Source organism: Tamandua tetradactyla, chromosome X (assembly GCF_023851605.1).
Source record: "Tamandua tetradactyla isolate mTamTet1 chromosome X, mTamTet1.pri, whole genome shotgun sequence".
NCBI classification, from domain to species: domain Eukaryota; kingdom Metazoa; phylum Chordata; class Mammalia; order Pilosa; family Myrmecophagidae; genus Tamandua; species Tamandua tetradactyla.
In genome coordinates this window covers 119,205,880-119,224,554 of record NC_135353.1, presented here as the reverse complement: position 1 = coordinate 119,224,554, position 18,675 = coordinate 119,205,880, and positions in this window count along the sequence as shown.

The window sequence follows — 18,675 nt, the reverse complement described above, 5'->3', positions numbered from 1 at the left end:
GGTGCTATCGTAGAGGCCTGCTTGCAAGATTGGCTCTTGGCTGCTGTTTGGGGACTTGAATGGTAGATAGTTTCCTACACTGACAAAACGTTCCATAGATGATAACAGTGGCTTATTGTGCCTAACCTGAACAAATATGGGGTTTATGCTGAGCACGTGCTTTAATTCTATAGGTAGGGTGAGCTTACGTGATCAATCCCCAATAAAAACCAGTCCCCAGTATAAATATCAGGTGCTATTTTTTTTTTTTTTTTTTTGGATGGGCAGGCACCAGGAATCAAACCTGGGTCTCTAGCATGGCTGGTGAGAACTCCGTCTGCTGAGCCACTGTGGCCTGCCCTACCTCAAATATTTTTGAACCTGTTCCTAGGTATATTATGTTTATAATTGTTATGCCTTCTTAATGGATTGATCTTCTTATAAATATAAAATGTTTTTGCCTTTAGCAATAATTTTTGTCTAGAAGGCTTTTACTCCTGGCATTCATAAAACCACTCCAGTTCTTTTGAGTACTGCTCAGATATTATATCTTTTTCCATCATTTTCTTTTCAACTCTTATTATCTTTGAATATAAAGTGCGTCTCTTGCAGACACAATATAGTTGGAGAATGTTTCTTTATATATTCTGCCAATTTAATCCTAACTAATTTATACTTAGTCTAATTACTGATAAGGTAGAATTTACTACTGACATTTTGCTATTTGTTTTCTCTGTCTTATGTCCCCTGTTATTACCTTCTTTATGTTAAATAAATATTTGATATTGTCTCTGTGCAGAGAGATGTTATACATATCTTAATATAACATGCATAATCATTCTACATCTTTTTCTATTTTGTTTTTCAAAATATTTCTAGAATTATACACTATTTGGTAGCCACAAAATGTATCATATATATGTAATTTATAAAATGGAATTGTTTTGAAATTTAATAGTATACATTGGAGAGTGCTTTTACATCTTGATAAATAGGCCTTATTTTTTTATTAGTTGCAATAGTATTTATTTAATCTATTATGTTGGAAAAGTTTGGGGAGCCAAAGTTGGAGATGGGTTCAATAGTGATTTTTTATTTAATTCAAGGGGAATTTATACTTATAGTACTTTTAAATATTTGAATAAAGACGTCTGTAAAATAAAGGAAGGGAAGCATATATGAAAAATGAAGTTGTTATTTCTGGGTGGTGGGACTATGAGTGTTTGTTATATTGTTCTATATAGTTACATGCATTTAAAAATATTTCTCACGAAAAGGGAAGGTATAGTCATGTTTTAAGATAGCCATGAGCTGAGGAGGGGGTTTCTATTAACATTCTCTGGACACGCTTGTGAATTGTAATACTTCAGGAAAAATGCTGCATTACCACCTATCAAGCTGGTTTTCAGCTTTTGTTTTTGTCTGGCCTGGGTATCTGGAATAAAATGCCTCTTTTTCCTCAGAGGAAATATGTTATTCCATTATAAATATGGTTTAAATTTTTATTGATTTCTTTGCATTTTCAAAAGCAATACAACCTCTTTTTAGAAATTCAAGTAATTTAGCAATATATAAATAAATGAAGTCCTCACTATTAATGGCTTAGGGTTGATCCTTAATGGTTTAGTATAAAATTCACATATGCAGAGAAAATGTAATTTATCTATATTGTCTACACCTGATCTCTAGTCTTGCTCACTGGTTGGGAGGGAAAAACTAACTAAATATAAAATCTAGTTGAAACTTTGATCTTAAAATTTCAAATTTCTTCAGGTCATAATTAATTTGTCTATAGAAAACAGTGAGTCTTTCAGATCTCCTCTCACTCCCTATCTTCTACTTTTCTCCCTTATGTAACCTCAAACTTTATGGGATGAGTGTGAGTGGATTATATAACCACATGATGGAGGAGAAAATTTGAAATCATCAGGTCCAGTGTCCTCTGGTCCCAGGGGCACTGTCCTTTGTCATAGGGACACTGCACTCCCTTTTCCCCAGGCACTGACAATCAGTAATCTACCTTGTCTCTCTCTATATATATGGATTTGCCTATTCTGTACAATTCATAAAAGTGGAATCATGCAATATGTGCCTTTTGTGTCTGGCTTCTTTTACTTAGCATGTTTTTAAGGATTATCCATGTTGTAGCATGTATCAATACTTCAGTCATTTTTATAACCAAATAATATTTACTGTATGATCATATGACATTTTATTTATCCATTCATTAGTTGATGGGCATTTGAGCTGTCATAACTTTTTGGCTGTTATAAATTAATATTGCAATGAATATTCGTGTACAAGTTATTGTGTGACCATGGCTTTCAATTCTTTTGGGTATAAATTTAAGAATGGCATTGCTGGCTCAGGTAGTAACTCATCGCCAACACTCATTATTGTCTGATTTTTTAATACAGCCTTTCTAGTAGGTGTGAAGTTGCATTTCATTGTGGTCTTGATTTGAAATTTCCTAATGACTGATGTTGAGCATGTTTTTGTGTGATTATTGTCCATTTGTATATCCTCTTTGGGGAAATGTCTATTCAAATCATTTGCCCATTTTTAAACGGGGTTATTTTTCTTTTAATTGTTGAGTTGTAAGAGTTCTCTATATTCTGGAAACAAATCCTTTAAAAGAAATATAATTCACAAATATTATCTTTTTACATTCTTGATAATTCCTTTGAGCAATGACACATTCATCATTTCTATCTGAGGCCTCATTGAAAGTAGCTTTAGCGTCCATATTTCTACCAACAGTCTCTCCAAAGAAATCTAGGCCTTTTATATCAAGCGTCTCATTATTCTTCTGGAATTTTCCCCTTATCCATTTATAAAACCATTCCAGCATTTTTGGTATTTGCATCTCACAGTACCCCACTCTCCTGGTACCAAGAGCTGTTTTAGTTTACTAAAGCTGCCGAAATACAATATACCAGAAATAGACAGGTTTTTACAATGGGGATTTATTAGCTTGCCAGTTACAATTCTAAGGCTGTGAAAATGTCCAAATTAAGGCATCAACAGGAGGACATGTTCTCTGAAGAAAGGCTGCTGGTATCTGGGACATCACTGTCACGTGGGAAGGCGCATGTTGGCGCCTGCTCGTCCTTCTCTCCCGGGTTTTGTTGCTTTCAGCTTCTGCCTTCAGTGACTTTGTCTCTCAGCTTCTGTTTTTCTGTCCAAACTTCTCTGGGTGTTCCTCTTAATTTCATCTCTTTTGAAGGACTTCAGTAAGTAGATTAAAACCCACCTTGACTGGGCTGGGTCACATCTCAATTGAAATAACCTAACCAACCCCCCCCCCCCCAATAAGTCTGCACTAACAGGAATGGATTAAAAGAACATGGCCTTTTCTGGGGTACATAGCAGCTCCAAACTGCCACAAAATCCAATATAGTTTTCCTTTAATTGTTTGTGCTTTTCGTATTTTATCTAACAAATCATGGTCTAAATCAAGCTCCCAAATATTTACTTCTATGTTGTCTTCTAATATTTTTATAATTTTAGTCCTTAAAGTTTCGTGATAGATTTTGCGTTAGTTTTTGTATATGGTAAGATGTATGAGTCTAAATTCATTTTTTTTTGTATACTGCAAAGTGGGATCACATTTCATCATTTTTCCATGTGAGTTACTGCATGCAGCACCATTTGTTGAAGTTTTGCTTGTTTTTTTGTTTGTTTGTTTGTTTTGTGTGCTTGTTTGCTTTTTGTGGGGAAGTGCATGGACCGAGAATTGAGCCGGGGTCTCCCACATGGCAGGCGAGAATTCCACCACTGAACTACCCTTGTACCTACCCCTAAATTCATTTTTTATCATGTAAATATCCATTTCAATTATTGCGATCTTCAACTCCAGTAGTTCTGTTTGCTTCTTTTAAAAATTTTTCTTTTTAAATTGAGATGCTCATATTGCTCATTTATTGTTTTCCTGATATCTTTTAGTTCTTTTTTTATATTTTATTCCCTCTCCTGGAGTATTTTAAAAAATATTTAAAAGAGTTGGCATATATTAATTTCCACCAATGAGAGTACAGCAATAAGAGAAATGTTTTTCCCACAATCATCTCTATTATTTTTTTTCATTTATAGTGGTCCATGCAATAAGTTATTTACATACATAACTTTAAACAACCATTTTTAATCAAAGTCACCTAAAATACATATAACGATTTCTTTTAATCCCAAGAACAAGCTGCCATCATCCAAGCATTTAAGTTCAACCTCAATAACAATTCTGTACATATTAGGTAACCATTCCCCCTTCTCTAGTTTCTGTCTGTCTCTAGGTACCCTACATTCTACTTTTTTCCCCATGCATGTCTTTATTTTATTACTCATTTAACCATACACTGGCTTAACAGGGTATCAGTCACAAGGTTTATACAATCACACGGTTGCCGTGTGATATATAAAGCTATATAGTTATACAATCATTGTGTTAGTTCGATTCAGTTGTCAACTTGGCCAGGTGAGCATACCTAGTTCTGTTGCTGCAGGCACAAGCCAATGGTACGTGAACCTCATCTGATGCTAATTACATCTGCAGTCGGCTAGGAGGCGTGTCTGCTGCAATGAGTGACGTTTGACTTAATTGGCTGGTGCTTAAATGAGAGAGCGCAACGTAGCACAGCCAAGCAGCTCAGCATTCCTCATCTCAGCACTAGCAGCTCAGCCCAGGCCTTTGGAGATGCAGAAAGAAGTCACCCCGGGGAAAGTTGTTGTAACCCAGGGACCTGGAGAGAAGACCAGCAGAGACCATCTTGTGCCTTCCACGTAAGAAAGAACCTCAGTGGAAAGTTAGCTGCCTTTCCTCTGAAGAACCAACAAAATAAATCCCCTTTTATTAAAAGCCAATCCATCTCTGGTGTGTTGCATTCCGGCAGCTAGCAAACTAGAACAATCATTATCAAAGATCAAGGGACTGGATTGCACTTCAACAATTTCAGGTATTTCATTCTGGTTGTGGTAATACACTACATATCTATATAATGATTCAGTAGTGATAATCCTTTGTTAAAAACTAACTTCTCTGTTACAATTCCTTCCACTCATTTGATTGATCTTTCAATCTTCAGGGGTATTTGGGCAATTACCATTCTATCTTCTTCCTGCAGAAAGCGGGTGTCAATATTTTGGCATAGAAGAATGCAACTGGTGAATGTACTTGGAGAGACTGGTACCTCTGGGTTTCTATGTTTATCTGACATAGGAAAAATCTGGAGATTTTAAGTTTCTGAAAAAATAAACAATATGTAAAACTTTTATAGAGTCATAGACAGAGCCCAGGGTATTCCTCAGGGTTTTCAGGAATATTGTCGTTTCTGACTTGGCATACTGTGACAATTTGCAACATCCAGCTGAAGTTTGCATAAGAGTGACCTCCAAAATGAGCTCTCAACTCTATTTGAAATCTCTTAGCTATTGAATCCTTATTTTGTTTAATTTCTTTTCCCCCTTTTGGTCAAGAAGGCATTGTTAATCCCATGGTGCTAGGGTCAGGCTCATCCCTGGGAGTCATGTCCCACATTGCCAGGGAGACTTATACCCCTGGAAATCATTTCCACATGTGGGGAGAGGGCAGTGCGTTTATTTGCAGATGGGTTAGGGAAAGAGTGGCCACATCTGAGCAACAAAAGAGGTTCTCTGTGGGTGACTCCTGGGCATATTTATAGGTAGGCTTAGTCTCACCATTACAGAAATATGTTTCATAAGGAAAAGCATCAAGATTGAGGGGTTGGCTTGTTAAATTGGGAATCCCAGATGCTTGAGAGAATATTAGGAATTCCCAAAGTGTGGAAGTTTAATACTTACACATTTTGCTCTAGTCCCTCAAGGGAGCTTTACAAATATATATATTTTCATTTTCTGCCCCAAATACACTGGAGTGCATCAGAGTACTACATTAGGCTACACAGAATAATAAGATCTCATTCCATACTCTAGACTCCATGTATTTAGGATGTTTAAATAACCTGTTCAGACAGCTTAGGTTAGATAGTGTGCTACAGAAAATTTAAATTTGGGAAAAAATAAACATCTTTCCCTTTGGTCTCTAAAAGAAGTTGAAGATTAAGAATACAAACAATATCATCTTTACCCTATATTCTGCTTCACCTTAGTCTTAACCAGATCAGCTTCATTCATATTTCTTATTGAAGTCTCATCTCTTTTTCAGCTTCTCTCATAGTTGCTGTGTGTAGTGATACTGACTTTCAGAGCTGTAGAACTCTAACTTTGAGTCTTAGTTATCACACAGGTATTCAAAGTTCCAGGGGAATACCAGCATCTCAGAATTTAGAAATAACAATTAAAACTCAGGAATAAATGTGACTGCTGTAAGAGCTTACAATCTAGGCCCTAATTTTCTCATAAGCATTTTCTAAATGAGACCATATAATATTTGCCCTTTTGTTTCTGACTTATTTAGCTCAACATAATGTCCTCCACATTCATTCATCTTCATTCCTTCCTAGAATATCCAAGACATATTCTATCATATGTATACACCATGGTTTGCCCTTCTGCTCTTCAGTCGATGGCCCCGTCAGCCCCTTCCATCCAATGGCAATCATGAATAATGTCGCCATAAACTTCAGTGTGCAAATGTCAAAGCATGTCCCTGCTTTCAGTTCTTCGAAGTATATTCCTAATCATGGGATTGCATAATCATATGGTGACCCTATATTTAGCCTTCTGTGGATCAGGCAAGCTGTCATCCAGAAAGGCTTCACCTTTCTACTTCCCTGTCAACGCTGAATAGGTTTACCTCTTTCTCCACATCTTCTCTAGCATGTGTATCTTTCTATTTATTTATTTATTGAAACTGCATATTTTACTGAGTTATATTCACATTCCATGTAGTCTATCCAAAGTATATAATCAATGTCTCTCAGTGTCCTCACTTGGTTATGCAATCATCATTTCTCTCAATTTTAGAAAATTTTCATTTCTTCCTGGAACATTTTTAATATCATTTTCAAGGGCTTTTTCTGGTATGTCCACAATTCTCTTCTTTGTTGTTTTTTGTCCGTATTTTATCTCTTCCTTTGGATGGACTATCATTTTTTGTTTTTCTTGTATTCTTTTGTTACACACTGTACATTTTAATATTTTAAAATGTTAACTCTGAGATTTATTCCCTGAGATGTTTGTTTACTGGTTTTGTATCTAGTTGGTGATGAGACAGTTTTCCTTGAGCTTCAGCCCTCTTATAAGGCAGGTATGTTTCTGTACATCTGTCTTGCCCTGGGTTTTTGCTTGTTATTTGCTTTGGCATCACCCTGTTTTCAGGAGCTTGGTTGTCCCCTGTTTCCCTGGAGACGGCCCTCCCTCCCCAAGTTGTTGGAAGCCAGCAGCTCTTTTTTTCCAAGACTGTTCGTTGCTATAGATTTCTACACTCCTCTCCTTGTCTCTAGGTGCTTTCACCTGGAGGGCATATTCTGGGTGTAGAGTCACCCCAAAGAGGACTTTCCCAGGTCAGAACTTCCCCAGCCAAAACAAGTTCAAGGACCCATGGAGTGGGCACAGACTATATCCAAAGTGCCTTGGGGAAGGGATCAGGGAGGATGCCAAAATCTTCTCCAATATCTCCCCAAAGCTGAGCTTTCCTGGCATGCCTACAGCTTCAGCTAACTGTGCCCTACAGCCCGGAAGTAGCACTGCACCTTCAAATCTCTACAACCTCCTCCCCTGTCCAGGGAGAGTTATAATAATGGCTGTTGCTGCCTCTCTCCAGGGAAGGTTGAAACAATAGCCACCTTCAGAGCTGGGCCCCCAGTGATCAGAATTTTCTAATTAAGAGCCCTGATAGGTGGTTGTCTGTGCCTTCTCCTGTGTGGAGGGAAAAGGATTTTTAAATACCTTTCTGTCACCAGCAAGCTTACCAGGGACTGGACCCCTTGGTGGCCTGTACTGAATGGAGAGAGAAATTTGCAATTCTTAACTAACTTACATGCCCCTTCCTCCTACTCTTCCCTTTTCCTTCATGCCGTACAATGTCCTTTTGGTCTCTGGAGTTTCAAAATAGTTGTTTCACATAGTTCCTGCCTGTTCAATAATTGTTTTGGTTGAAGGACTGAATCCTGGAGCTCTCTTCTCCACCACCTTCCCTGGAAGTCTCCTCTCAGTTACATTTCTGTATAGTTTTTTAATATTTTCTTTGTTGTTGCCATGTGGTTTGTGTTCCACAACCTAAATCTATAACTACTAATTTGAAAAGATACCTACTTAACTTTAATAGTAGACACATTCTCTGCCTTCATACACCTCCATTTCCCCTCTTTATGTTGTTTTTGTCCCATATCATCTCTTTATATTTTGAGTATCCATCAACAGGAAATATGACTATTTTTTATTCAATTATATTCTAAATCTTTTGGGAATTAAAAAGTAGAGTTATGTGTTGAGGATACGGTATTACTGGGTTTTGCATTTACCCGTGATCTTTGTTTAAGATCTTTATGTTTTCACACTGCTTCAAGCTACTCTTTCCTGTCTTTTCCTTTCAACCTGAAGAACCCCCTTTAGCAATTTGTGTAGGGTAGCTCTAAACTCTTTTCTTTATCTGTGGATATTTAAAACTTTCCCTCATTATTGAAGGAAATTTTTGCTGGATAAACAATTTTTGGGTGGCAGTTTTACCCTTTCAGTATTTTAAATATATCATACCCCTACATTCTGGCCTCCATGATTTCTGATGAGAAATTGGCACAGTATTATTGAGGATGCCTTTGTATGTGATGAATTGCTTTGCTATTGCTGCTTTCTAGAATTCTCTTTTCAACGTTGACATTTGACACTCTGCCAGACTATGTCTTGGAGATGGTCTACTAGGGTGTATCCTGTTTGGAGATTATTGTACTTCTTGGGATGTATATAGTTATATCTTTCATAAAAGTAGGAAAATTGAGGTCATTGTTTTCTAAAATAGTCTTTTAGCTCCTTTTCCTTTCTCTTCTCCTTCTGGAATTCCCATGATACAAATGATGGTATGAGCCATGCTGTCACTCAATTCTTTTAGACGCTGCTTGATTTGTTCCCTTCTTTTCTCAATCTATTCTTTTGATTCTATGATTTAGTTAGCCCCGTCTTCTAGTTTGCTGATTATTCTGCCTGTTGAAATCTGTTTGTATGCCGCTAGGGCATTTTTAATCACGATTATTGTGCTTTGATCCCTATAATTTCTGTGATTTTTCTTCTTAAACATTCTAATTAATTATTTTCCTCACATATTTTCTTCTTAATATCCTTTATATCTATTTCTGTTTTAGTTTCTTGGGCTGCTTAAGCAATTACCAGAAATGAGTCAAGTTAAACAATGGAGGCATCTCCTTGTCTCTTCCTCTTATTCTGAGTTATGTTTCAGATTTTTAACTTTCTGTGTCTTTCTCTCTCTTTTTCTGAATTTCATTCTTTAATAAAGGACTCAATTACTAGGATTAAGACCCATACTGATTGTGGTGGGGCACACCTTAACTGAAATAACCTCTTAATATTTCCTACTTACAATGGATTCACACCCTCAGGAATGGAAAAATTTAAGAACATGTTTTTTTGGGTTACATATAGCTTCACACCACCACACTTTACCCTCTGGACCCCCAAAAAGACATGTTCTTCTTATACACGAAATACATGCATTCCATCAAAACATCCCCAAACCCTCAAGACATTTCAGAAACAATGCTAAGTACAAAGGCTTATCAAAATTGGTTGTGGGTGTGGTCTGTCCTGGGGCACAAGTCCCTTTAGTCTGTGGACCTGTGAAACCAGTGAAAAAGTTACCTCTGTTTTCAATATAAAATTGAAAGGCAGTCATAGGATAGACATTCCCATTCTTATAGGGAGTAATTGGAAGGGAACAGAGGGCATGGGTCCAAACAATTCTGAAACCCAGCAGGTCATACTCCATTAGATTTTGAGGTCTGAGGGTTATCTATAGAATGATGTTTTGTCCCACAGACCTGATTGAGTGGCAGCCCCACCCATTCCAAGTTTTTCCATAGTGGTCATGTTCTCTTGAAAAACTGAGGTGAAGACTCTACCCTCTCTTTGCATTGATTTGTCCGCCAGGTTCTCTGCAAATGTGGGAACACAGGCTCCACCCCCTCAGAGTACTGAGGTAGCTTCCAGTCTCTCTGCTATTGCTGAGGCACAGGCTCCTTCCAATTGAGCACTGAAGTAGCAGCATTCTTCCTGAACAGTGGCCTCTCCAAGCACTGGGGCAGACTCACCCTTTCCACATGCATGGGTAGGTCCACTCTCTTGGCCCAAGAATTTGTTTCCATGGTTCTGTCCTCGACGTAATTTTTTCTCTTTAATTTGTCTCTTCTCTGTCCCTTTTAGTTCAGGCTAATATTGACCCCATTCATATAAATTATACAAAAAGCATGCAAGTTTTCCATGTGGTACACAGGGGTCCAAACCATCAGATGGTAGGACTTTCCACATATCCTTCTTGATGGCTGCACCTCCAATTCTGGCTTGCACTGAGATGGCTGCCTGGATACATGTTCAGTCAAACCCAGACATGAAGCACTATTCTCTGAGTACTCACTTTCCAGAAGCCCAGAATTTTCCAAACCATCTATTTCTGTTTACTTTGTGCCCAGGAGTTCAGTTCTCAGGTTCTCATTTTTCTCTCACATTTTACTACATGCTGCAGGGAGAAACCAGGCTGAATGTTCCACACTTGTAAATCTCCTCAGCAAAATATTATCCAAGTTTATCACTCTCAAGTTCTGCCTTCCATCTGATGCCATAACTCAATTTCTCCATATTCTCCACCACTTTAAAACAAGGATTGACTTTCCTCCGTTTTCCAATAACACATTCATCATTTTGTTCCATGGCCTCGTCAGAAATATCTTTACCTTCCATATTTATGAACTGTCCCTTCAAAGCAATCTAGGCCTTTTCTATCAAGCACCTCACAATTCTTCTAGCCTCTACCTATTACACAATTCCAAAGCCCTTCCTTCATTTTTGGTATTTTCAATAGCAGTACCCACTCTTCTGGTAACAAAATATGTTTTCATTTCCTGGGCTGCTCCAAGCAAACACCATATAATGGGTTAGGTTAAGCAATGGAAATTTATTCACTCATAGTTTTCAGGCCTGGAAATTGTCCAAATCAAGGCAGTGCTTTCTCCTTGAAGACTGGCATTCTGGGGCTGGCTGCCAGTGATCCTTGATTCCCCTGTCATGGCAAGGCACATGGTGGAATCTCCTGGTCATTCCTTTTCTCCAGGTTCCATATTAGCCTTTTTGCTTACTGTTGCTTTCTCTCTCTTTGTCTGAATTTTATTCTCTCCAAAGGACTCCAGTAATAGAACCCATCCCGATGGAGAGCAGATATATCCTAACTATAGTAGGATATCAAAAAGTCAGTATTTAGTTAATTTTTACACACATTTTCCTTCATCTCCTTGAATTGATTTAGGAAATCTATTTGAACTTCTTTGATGAGTTATTCCAAAATCTGTGTTTCCTCTGAAGTTTTAATTTTTTCCTTTAAGTCATATCTTCCTGTTTCTTAATATGGCTTGTCATTTTTTTGCTGATTCTGGACATCTATTATTATGATGTTCTAACTCTGAAGGTAAGCGTCTCCCTCTTGCTTAGGGATTTATTGTAGATTGGCTATATGTTAAGGCTATATTCTGATTCTTGTTCCGGCTGATATTGAACTTTCTGAGTAGCCTGTGTTTAATTGTTCAGATTTTCACAGGATTCTGCACCTATTTGTGGCTCTAGACATGTGGGGAAACTTCTAAGAGTGCTCTGTTATGTGCAGATATTTCACCTCCTGGAGAAATATTCCTTTCCTCTGTTTCTCCTCTGGGACTCCTGATCTGGTATTTTTGCAGTATTTTCTCTCCAGCTTCTTTGAGTTTTGAACTGCTTTCCCACACTCAGTGCCCCTTTAAGTTTTTTTTAGAATATTTTTATTGACACATCTTCACACACATACATTCCATACATGGTGTACAGTTGCTCACAGTATCATCACATAGTAGTGTATTCACTACCATGATCACTTTTTAGAACATTTGCATCACTCCAGAAAAAGAAATAAAAAGAAAAAAGAAAAAATGGATACATCCTATACTCCTTAACCCTCTCTCTTATTGACCACTAGTATTTCCATCTACCCAATTTATTTTACCTCTTATCCCCCCTGTTATTTATTTATTTATTATCTATATTTTGTACTCATCTGTCCATTCCCTGGAAAAAAGGAGCATCAGACACAGGGTTTTTGCAATCAAACAGTCACATTGTAAAAGTCATATCTTAATAAAATCATCTTCAAGAATCAAGGGTACTGGAACACAGCACAACAGTTTCAGTTACTTCTCTCCAGCTGCTCCAATACACCAAAAAACTAAAATAGGATATCTACATAATGTATAAGAATAACCTTCAGGTTAACCTCTCAACTGTTTGAAATCTCTCAGCCCCTGACACTTTATTTTGTTCCATTTCTCTCTTCCCCTTTTTGGTCACAAAGGTTTTCTCAATTCCTTGATGCCAGGATTTCTGTCCCATGTTCCCAGGGAGATTTACACCCATGGGAGTCATGTCCCATGTAGGGAGGGGGGAGCGCAGTGAGTTCACCTGCTGAATTGGCTTAGAGAGAGAGGCCACATCTGAGCAAGAAAAGAGGTGCTCTGGGGGGACTCTTAGGCCTAATTTTAAGTAAGCTTAGCTTGTCCTTTTCAGGAATAAGTTTTATAGGGGCGAACCCCAAGATCGAGGGCTTGGCCTATTGATTAGGTTGTCCCCACTGTTTGCAAGATTATCTGAAATTCTCCAACTAGGGAAGCTGAATATCTCTTCCTTTCTACCCAGTTCTCCAAGTGGACTTTGCAAATACTTGTTTATTCACTGACCATATTACTCTGGGATATATCAGAGCATCACACTAACCTGGACAAACCAACAAAATCTCACACCCTGTTCAAGATTCCATGTATTGATGGTGTTCAACTAAACTGACCAGACAAGTTAAATTAGGTAATGTACTACCCAAAATGTAAATGTTGCACTAAGTAAACATCTCTCCCTTTGGTCTCACACAGAAGGTGAAGTTTTAAAATGTGGGTGATGTCATCCTTTATCCTGTATTCTAATATACCTTAATCCTATCCAGATCAGTTTCCTTCATATCTCTACTCAAAGTCTGATCCCTTTTTCAACTTTTTAAACAGTTCCTGTATGGGGTACTGCTGACTTTCATAGCTTCAGAGCTCTAATTCAGTCTCAGGTGTCATATAAATACCCAAAGTTTCTGTGAATGGCCAGGTTATATACAAACAGCTCAGAATCTCAGAATTCAGAAATAACAGTCACACCTCCTGAATATAGGTGACTGCTGTGAGAGCTTACAATCTAGTACCCTTTACAATAGGCCTCAACCTGACAACACATGCTCTCAACTTCAGTTCACTAAGTTTTTATATTACAGTTAGTCCATATGATTGAGGTATGATAATATTGGCCTTTTTGTTCCTGACATTTCACTCACATACAGTCCTCAGGGCTAATACACCTAGTTCCATGATTCACAACTTCATTCCTTCTTGTGGCTGCTCAGTAGTCTGTTGTATGTTATGCAGCATAGTTCCCCCTTCCATTCCTCAGTCGTTGTACCTTTAGGCCACCTCCATCCATTGTGAATCTGGAGCACTGCCACCATAAATACTAGTGTGCAAATGCCCACTCGTGTCCCCACACTCAGTTCCTCCAGGTATATACTAAGCAATGGGGTTTTAGGATCATATAGCAACCCCATCCTTAGCCTTCAATAGAACCACACTGCCCTCCACAGGCCTGCATCTCTCAGCTTCCCTGATGATAGTGAATAGGTACATCTCTTTCTCTGTGTTTTCTCTAGCACTTGTTTCTCTCTGTTCATCTTGAAATGGTTTTAGTCACACATCATACAATCCAACTTAGCTATATAGACATGCCTTCACTACCACACTTTTTGTGAAGATATTTCCTTTTCTTCCACAAGGAATTCATACCCCTCCCCATGCCCCTCACCTGTTGACATTTAGTTTGTCATAATGCCTTTGTTAAATTCAGTGGAAGCATGTTACAATGTTACTGTTGACTATGAACCCTAGTTGCATTGATTGTACTTTTTCCCATTTACCATCCATTTCAACACTTTGAAATGTTGACATTCATTTGTTCTCCCTCATGCAAAAACATTTATTTATTTGTGCATTTAATCACCATTATTGTCCACTCTAAGCATTCCTAAATTATACCTTCTCAGTCTTTAGCCTCTATCTTTCCTTCCAGTTTCATATGTGCCCCTAACCCTTCTCCCTCAATCATACTCACATTCAGCTTCATTTGGTGTACTTATATTATTGTGTTATAATCAGGTACTAATGTGCTATCTATTTCTGAATTTTTACGATCAGTCATGGTGCACAATCTGTATTCCTTTAGCACCAAATGAACATCTCTACCTTCTTTCTGTTTCCTGATAACCTGTGTTCTTAACTTCAACTCTCAAAGTTCACTCATTAATGTTAGTTCGTATTAGTGAGACTATACAGTATTTGTCCTTTTGTTTCTGGCTAATTTCTAATGTCCTCAAAGTTCATCCATGTTGTTACATGCTTCATGATTTTATCCTGTCTTACAACCACATAATATTCCATCATATGTATATATCACAGCTTATTTAGCCACTCATCCATTTTTGGACATTTGGGCTATTTCCATGTCTTGGCAATTGTCAATAATGTCACTACAAACATTGGTGTGTAAATGTCCACTTGTGTCCTTGCCCTCAGGTCCTCTGAATATACACCTAATAATGGGATTGCTGTATTATATGGCAATTCTAAACCTAGGTTCCTGAGGAACCACCTTCCAGAGTGGTTGTGGCATTTTACATTCCCACCAACAGTGAATAATGTGCCTCTTCCTCCACATCCACTTCAGTACTTGTCATTTTCTGTTATTTTTAATAATGGCCATTCTAGAGGGTGTCATATGATATCTCATTGTGGTTTTGATTGGCATTTCCCTAATAGCCAGTGAAGTTGATCATCTTTTCATGTGCCTTTTAGCCATTTGGATTTCCTCTTCTGAGAAGTGTCTGCTCATGTCTTTTGCCCATTTTTAAATTGGGTTGTCTTTTTGTTGTTGAACTGAAGAATCTCTTCATATATTCTGGATTCTAAACCCTTATCTGATGTGTGGTTTCCAAATATAACCTCCCATTGCATAGACTGCCTTTTTACCCTCTAGACACAGTTCTTTGATGGCCAAGAATGTTTACCTTTGAGGTGTTCCCATTTATCTCCTTCTTTTTTCAATGCTCATGCTTTGAGTGTAAGGTCTAGGAAGCTGTCTCCTATTACAAGATTTATAAGTTATTTCCATACATTTTCTTCTAAAGGTCTTAACTTTAAAACTTTTTAACCACTTTGGGTTAATTTTTATATGGGGTGTGAGATATGGATCCTCTTTCATTCTTTTACATATGGAATTCCAGTTCTCCAAGCACCATATATTGAAGAGGCTGCTCTGTCCCAGGTGGGTTGGCTTGACCAAAGATCAACTGTCCATAGATGAGAGGGTCTATTTTTCGTTCTATTGGTAAGTATATGTTTATGCCAGAACCATGTGTTTTGACCACTGTAGCTTTGTAATATGGTTTAAAGTAAGATAGTGTGAGAACTCCCACTTCATGTTTCTTTCTCAAGATAATTTTAGCTATTTGGGGCCGCCAACCCTTCCAAAGAAATTTGGTTATTGGTTTTTCTATTTCTACGAAGAAGGTGTTGGGATTTTAAAAGGTATTGCATTGAATCTATAAATCAATCTATAAATCAATTTGGGTAGAATTGACATCTTAACAATATTTAGTCTTCCAAGCCCTTCCATTTATTTAGGTCTTCTAAGATTTCTTTTAGAAATTTCTTGTAGTTTTCCATGTATCAGTCTTTTGTATCTTTAGTTAAATTGATTCCTAGATATTTGATTCTTTTGGTTGCTATTGTAAATGGAATTTTTTTCTTGATTTCCTCCTCAAATTGCTCATTACTGGTATGAAACCTACTGATTTTGAGGTGTTGATCTTGTACCCTGTCACTTTGCTGTATTCATTTACTAGCTCTACTAGCTTTGCTGTGGATATTTTGGGATTTTCAACATATAGAATCTTATCTCTGTAAACAGTGAGAGTTTTACTTCTTCCTTTCCCACTTTGATGCCTTGTATTTCTTTTTTTTTTTTTTTTGGTTTAATTGCTCTGGCTAGAATTTCTAGCACAATGTCAAATAACAAGGATGACAGTAGGTATCCTTGTCTTGCTGCTGATATTAGAGGGAAAGCTATCAGTCTTTCCCCATTAAGCATGATATTAGCTGTGGGTTTTTCATATATTCCCTTTATCATGTTGGGCTTTCCCTTCTATTCCAATCCTTTGAAGTGTTTTCTTCAAGAAAGGATGTTGAATTTTGTCAAATGCCTCTTCTGCATCAACTAAGATGATCATGTGATATTTCTGCTTTGATTTGTTAATATGGTGTATTATATTACTTGATTTTCTTGTGTTGAGCTATCTTTGCATTCCTGAAATAAATCCCACTTGGTCATGGTGTATAATTCTTTTTACGTGCTGCTGGATTCAATTTGCAAGTATTTTGCTGAGGATTTTTGCATCTATATTCATTAAAGAGACGGCCTGTAATTTCCTTTTCTTGTAGTATCTTTGGCTTTGGTATTAGGGTGATGTTGGCTTCATAGAAAGAGCTAGGTAGTTTTTCCTCCTCTTCAATTTCTTTGAAGAATTTGAGCAAGATTGGTACTAATTCTTCCTTGAATGGTTGGTTGAAGTCACATGTAAAACCATCTGGTGCTGGACTTTTATTTTTTGGGAGCCTGTTGATGACTGATTCAATCTCTTTACGTGTGATTGATTTGTTGATGTCATCTATTTCTTCTTGGGTCAATGTCTGTTGTTCATACCTTTCTAGGACGATGTCCATTTCATCTACAATGTCTAGTTTATTAGCATGTATTTGTTTAAAGTATCCTTTCATTACCTCCTTTATATCTGTGGGGTGAGTGGTTATGTCCCCACTTCCATTTCTGATTTTATTTATTTGCATTCTCTTTCTCTCTCTCAGCTGAGCTAAGGGTCCATCAATTTTATTGATTTTCTCAAAGAACCAATTTCTGGTTTTGCTGATTTTCTCAAATTGTTTTCTTGTTCTCAATTTCATTTATTCCTGCTCTAATGTTTGTTATTTCTTTCCTTTTGTTTGCTTTGGGGTTAGTTTGCTGTAATTTATTTAATTATTTGAATTAGATAGTTAATTCCTCAATTTTTCCTCTTTCTTCTTTCATATAGGCATTTATGGCAATAAATTTCCCTCTTAGCATTGCCTTTTCTTCATCCCATATATTTTGGTACTTTGTGTTTTCATTTTCATTTGCTTCAAGATATTTACTGATTTCTCTTGTAATTTTTTCCTTGACTCACTGGTTGTCAAGAGTGTGCTACTTTTGGGTCCTCTGCCTGTTACTGATTTCCAACTTCATTCCATTCTGCTCTGAGAAAGTGTTTTATATGATTTAAATCTTTTAAAATACATTGAGACTTGCTTTGTGACCCAGCTTATGGTTTGAGAATGATCCATGACCACTTGAGAAAAATGTATTTACTGCTATTGTGGGGTGTGATGTCCTGTAAATGTCTGTTAAGTCTAGTTCATTTACCATATTATTGAAATTCTATGTTTCTTTATTGACCATCTGTCTAGATGTTCTGTCCATTGATGAGAGCAGAGTACTGCAGTCCCCAATTATTATGACAGAGATGTCTATTTTTTCCTTCAGTTTTGTCAATGTTTCCCTCATGTACTTTGGAGCATTCTGTCTCAGTGCACAAATATTTATGGTTGTTATGTCTTCTTGTTGAATTGTTCCTTTTATTAATACATAGTGTCCTTCTTTTCCTATTTTATTTATTTTACATTTGATGTCTAATTTGTTGGATATTAGTATAGCTACTCTTGCTCATTTCTGATTGTTATTTGCATGGAGTATCTTTTCCCAACCTTTCACTTTCACCTTGTATTTGTCCTTGGGTCTAAAATGAGTCTCCTGTAGTCAGCATATAGATGGGTCCTGTTTTTTAATTTACTCTTTCAGTCTATGTCTTTTGATTGCAGAGTTTAATCCATTAGCATTTAATGTTGTTACTGTAAAGGCATAACTGTCTTCTACCATTTTGTCTTTTGGATTTTATATGTCATGTCTATTTTTTTTCTCTTTTTACCTTTACTGGTTGTCTTCATTTCTACACTCCTCCCTAGACCTCTCTCTCTCTCATCTTTTCCTATCAACGTGTAGTGCTCCCTTTAGGATTTCTTGTACAGCCAGTCTTTTAGTCACAAAATCACTCAGTGAGTGTTTGTCTGAGAACATTTTAATGTCTCCCTCATTGTTTTTTTGTATGTGGTATGATGGGGTCATATTTCATTATTTTTCCATGTGAGTATCCTGTTATTGCAGCACCATTTGTTGAATTTTTGTTTGTTTATTTATTTATTGTTTCTTTGTTTAGGTTATTTGTTTGTTTGTTGGGGGGGAAATGCATTGACTGGGAATTGAACCTGTGTCTCCCACGTGGCAGGTGAGAATTCTACCACTGAA